Raw genomic sequence first — 5,752 nt, 5'->3', positions numbered from 1 at the left:
CCCGCTGGACACGTACGATTTTAATTGTTCAAATATTTGGAAAATATCGAAACCGTTAAGCTAACGAATCGGAACGTTAGGTACGTTGGTTGCATGCTGGAGAACTAACCGCTCGATGGCTCGTTAAAATGCGTTCTTCCGTTGGCCGAGTGGCCAAGTATTAGCATGAGCAATTAGCAGCGATACCCAACCGAGTGAGAAGGTGTTGAGGAGTGGAGATGAATAGATTATTCCGTTGACAAATACCGGCGCTTTCTCGAGTGGGCTTTTAGTGGTGGAAAAGGTGGCCCTTCTAATGGCCTGCAGGGAGAAGAGGGACAGCCAAACAGCCCGCCGATTATAAGATTAAACACTGTTGAACTATGTAATGAAGTACCTCTGAAGAGCTATTGAATTTCTATGTTTTTAGTTAGGGAACCCTTTGGGTTAAACGAAACGGTGGATTTTCCGTTAATTACTCGATCGTAAATCAAGCTTGAAATGGGTATGGAGCTCGTGATGTGGACATTTCGACCCTCTCGAAGGGATGTTTCTGCCCACGGAACCACGGAATGCCTCTGAGTTCCAGACGATCGACAGTGATTTGCGGTCATCGGCAAAACAATATGTTCATCAGTGCGGACACATTACCAACTCTGCTCCCTGCGCCAATCCATGGTCCGTGTCCTCGGGGGTTAGGGTGATCTACATCTGCACACGTCCCGTGGATGGAAATGCAACTGACACGAGACTCCGAACTCTGTAGCAACGTATAGAAATGCTTCCCCGAGTCGGTATGTTCCCAAGTAACTCCCCGTTCCATAGATCGCGTAGAAGGCAATTAAATTTCAATTTCACCTTAACTTTCGCGAGCTGGACCTCTCCCGTATTTGGGGCGGCCCGTGCATGTTCCGCTAGGGAAACCAGACTGAGTAATGGTTAGCCATTTGTCAGCCCATTCGGCGTCCTCCAGGTGCTGGCTAAAGATGTTTGTAAAAGAGGAACCGAGTGAAGCTATCCATTTCGCTAGCACCTTCCATCGGAGGCAGCGGTTAAGCCTAACGTGTCTTCTGTTAGGCCGAAGGCGTCGATTTGCGCCAGTCACGTGCGCAGACCGGATCAAATTATACTAATTTACGACTGTCTTAAAAACCGATTACTTCCATTAGAACGCCTACGAGAGGCTCGCGACCCTCGCTCCCGGCCATTAGATGAGTGGAAAATAAATAAGGAGTCGTAACGTAAGACATCGGAGCCGTCAGTGGAATGATCCCATAAAACATGCTACTTGTATTTCTTCCGCCACCAACTGACTCGACCCCGGTTTGCAAATGGGGTTCTCGGGACCCGCCGACAGATCGGATCAGTTCCTGCGCTACCTAAACATCCGACCGTATCATTACATATCCCAATATTTGTCTTCCGTCTCGGCGGGTCTTTTTACCTCCATCCGTGTTGATAGTTCTTTTCACTTGTTGTGGGGAGAGGGGGTTTTTATTTGTTGTTAGGATGTTGTTTTCGCTGTTGTGACTTACCTGTCAGCAGGGACAACGCCACCAGCAGCAGCATAACGCTGGCGGCCATTATCGTTCGCGGCTTGTTTGACAAATGGCGGCGAGAGGCCGCCGTTCCTCGGGTGTCGACGTTCATGTCCAGAGCGACCCGGATCCGAATTGCGACACGCGAGTTTTTTTCCTCTTAGCGGATGCTTTTCCTGCTTTCCAAATTTTCACTCACTTCCCGATTAACACTTTCACACACTCTTGATCACAAACACACGTCGAGTGCGTGCTTCCTTCCAATGGGTTGTCCTCTATCGAGCTCCGGGAACGGGAAGAGAAATATATCCGTTACCAGGGAGTTTACGGATGAGGACAGCGTTATTTGTTTTCGAGGGAAGAACTTTTCCCTCCCTCTTCAACACGGGAAACAAGCAAATCTAAATGTCTGGTTCTAATTTGCACCATCTTTCACAAGCGCAGCGTTTCACATTTGCTCGTCTTTCCGGCCGGCTCCGTGCCGACATGAGTAGCTTGTTCCGTTTTGTCTTCCACAACGAGCTGGTGTATCGTTTGTCAAATTGCTAGGCACCTTGGAGGGGAACGTCGAGTTCTTAGTTGCTACCCTTTCTTCCGTTGGAAAGATGGCTGGTAGTGGTTTTGTTAATTGTCATCCGCTATAATTTATGTTCGGTTGGAGATAGTTTGCCGGTTCCTTGTTGGTCGTGGGGGGTGCTGAAGGTGGTCCGATGTCGTCGTCTACGGATTTTGAGGTCTACTTTCACCCACCCTTTAAACTGATGGGGGACTTGTTTTTCAAACATGGATCTCACCAAAGTACCAGCGGATTAAACAAAGAAAACAACGCCTTCCAAAAAACAAATCAATGAACGCGTTTTTCATTTAGATCTTTTCGCAAACGTCGAGGATCGAGGGTGTGTGGGGTACTTGGGGTTCCTTAGGGAAAGAGAGGATTTTTTTGGTGGAAGTAAAATAAAGGAATACACCGACGCCGCCACCATAACACGTCAACGGCAGCCGCAGCTAATGACCGATGATGGGACGCCGACAGTAAGCCCTTGTGCGGACCATTAACTGGGCTGAGGAAAGGGGTTGAAGGGGAGTGGGATTGGTGTGGAGTCATCGAGTATGCAAATCATCGGGCACGCATTCGGTGATAAATAATGTTTACAAGCGTCGCTCGCTCACCCACTGTATGTAAATTGCGATCGATGATCGGTCGGTCGCTTAGTCTTACATGTGCAGCATGGGATTTCTTTCCTTTATTTTGGCTCGTTGGCAGAAAGCGTACATGTTTCGGTTGCTTCTCCCCCCCATTTTGGATCCTTCCCTTCCTACCTAATTATAACGCGTTGGTCACCGAGCCAAGCACTCCAAAATCTCAGGGACGTGGTCGAAAAGGTCTGATAGCGAAAGACACTAACTCGCCGAAGAATGTGTTAAAGAAGATCTCCACCGGTCTTTGTGACCCCACCGCGAAAAGGCCGTTGTCTTTCGGGCCGGATGACAAATAGCAAAATAATCTAATCACCTGACCCTGTTGCGGCGAGGAAGGAGGGAAGGGATCCGGGTATCGGTTGCCCGGAATGTGGCCGACCATTTGTCACGCCATCTACGCACCTCCGGTGAACTTGTTTGTGGGTTCGCTTCAACGCCCCCTTCCCTTTCCAAAACAAGTTGGACTTGCCCCCATTTCGCTTGTTTTATCGACTCCTCAGCTTCCTCAGCGAAGGTGCGATATGGATGTCACACAATATGGGCGAAATTCGATCATGCCCCTACGCATTTTCCGTTTTGACGACGTGTGCAATTAGTTTCACCATCGAACAGAGAGATAGAGAGGTGGGAGCGTCCAAGATGAATGGCGTCTTGGATCTCGTGCGTTCCGTCTTGGGATCGGTAGGAGTGATTTCCCGGCGGGTGGTTTGCGAATAAAAGAATATTCCAATTAGGCTCTCCAAGCTCGCACCAGGGCGCTTCCCACCGGGCGCTTAATGTGAAACTACCAAATGTTTGCCAAACATGGGCTGCATTAGCACATGGGAACAAGACCCCAAAATCTCCATTAAGAAGATTACAAAAACCCAAAAGCGTTTATCTTATCAGATCACGTCCGGCGTCGATCGACCATTCCGAACCTGTCCGAAGGCAATTTGCTTGGTTTTCGCAGTAATTAAAGCGAAGGAAAATGCCTGCTCGACAGATGTCAATGTGCAAGTGAAGAAGAATGACATTTAAGAAAAATAAAATTGGAATTTAACCAAAATGTCCAAAATCAGGTACCTATTTGTATTCATCGCCATATCCGGATGTTTGGACGTTGGAACAATCGATGGAGTTTACGATATTTTAATCGATCGCCCAGGATCGATCCCTTTCGGATTAACGATTCGGGTGGCGTGAAGAAATGGAACACATTTGAGTGGACGGACGGCCGGGAATTCAATTGTGCCAAAAAGAAGCTCCATTCATTCGCATTATAATGGAAGGCGTCTCGCTTATGCTAGGTGGAAAACATAAGGATTTATTTAGAAGGTCTCACGTCATCCGTGGCGTTCCGAACGAATCATTTCTGCTGGCGCCACACGATTGCCTGGCGAAATTCGTGCGCGCTTAAAAATACCAATCGCGATTTGCGATTTATGACCCCAACCAGGCTGGGGCTACCTCGGACAGGATTTGTATCCTCCCAAAACTTTGGTCCCCTCTCGTCCCATTCCCAATGCACTCACGGGGAAGGGCGTGATCGTTTGGGTGTCGTTTTGTTTGGGAGCAATAAAAGTTGGTAGTTCGCCCATTTGTTGGGATGGTTTTATTTCATTCTACTTCGAGCACTTCGAGCCTGGTAGAAGCGATGTCAAACTGTGCCCGATGGGACTAGGACAGCTGAGATGCGGTCATCGGTGGGCGCGCTTTTATGGATCTTTAATTAATTTGCCTGCCATAAAACGGTTTAACGAAGGTGAGAGAGTTCAAGGCACTAGGGCAACCACTTCCTTGTAGTCGGAGGAAGCGTCTTGATGGATACTCTTTCGGATAGTTCACAAAAAACTCAAAGAACTAACTGCCAAAGACAATGCAAGACCAACACGGTGTTGGAGTTGGTCTTCCAGAATTAATGTTACGACAGCTTTGACATTTTAATTGGCAAATGGTTCACATGATTTCACCCCAAAAAAACAAAAGAAACAAAACACATTCAAACGAAACATGCATAAATAACGGAACGAGGCAAATTGATTGCATAATTTACAGATAAAATTCAATTCGTCTTGTGCCAAATTACTTTAAATTCCATCCGAAAGGCAGCAGAACACGACGCGGAACAATCGAACGGAAAAAGATCGTCCCCGCGGGAGGGGTTTGTGGATTGAAAATAATAATAATCGCCACCTTCCGATGGCAGTTTCCCGGGCGCATCGTGCTCCGTTGCAGCGGTCAGTTGGAATTTCGAGGGGACATTTTTATGGAGTACGGCCATAAACTTGAAATACGACCGAAAAAAACACACACACGCACGGGAGGAATGTGCGATTTCTCATTCCTCATACGTGCGTCCCAAACGAAATCCGCAAAATCGTAAATAAAAAAGGATCGATCCCTCCAAATGCCACCCCACCGATCGAGCACGATCGAATAAAAGTTTACAACAAAGAACACGAATTATGAAAATTTTTACCAAAAACCGACAAATATGGCGAACGCTCGAACGGGCCAAAATTAATCCATCAGCTGGCTTTCGTTGGTCGAAAAATGTGTGTTACGACGCCCGATTTCCTGCTTAAAGCGATTTTTATTTGGGTCCATATGTGCGCCAAATATTTTATTCACATTCGTTTCGGCATTAATCCGATCTTTACGGCGTGGTGGCGGTCGGTGACCAGCGAGAGAAATGAGTGATTTGTCTTGATTTTTACCGAAGCTTATGGAATGAAGCGTCCGCCTCTAATCGGATTTGCTAGACCTGGGCTGACCAGCTGATTCCTTGGTGGTTGGTTGGAAGGAGGCGAGAATAAACAAAAGGAACCATAAAGCGATACTTTGGATTACAATCTTGGCAAATAACGTGCCGCCCCTCGTACGACTACGGAAGTCACGGAATCGGTGGAGAACATCTGCGACTGACGGACGGGCGAATTAATATTTTGGGTGATAAAATGTAAAATTGTAAAATTTTACGACTTTCAGGTGCTGTAAGTTTGCGGCGGTTTATGTGTGTGCAAAACATTCTCTATCAAAAGTAAATATTTAAA

The sequence above is a fragment of the Anopheles coustani genome, chromosome 3, assembly GCF_943734705.1.
Source record: "Anopheles coustani chromosome 3, idAnoCousDA_361_x.2, whole genome shotgun sequence".
In the NCBI taxonomy this organism is placed as follows: Eukaryota; Metazoa; Arthropoda; class Insecta; order Diptera; family Culicidae; genus Anopheles; species Anopheles coustani.
This window is presented reverse-complemented; position numbering follows the sequence as displayed.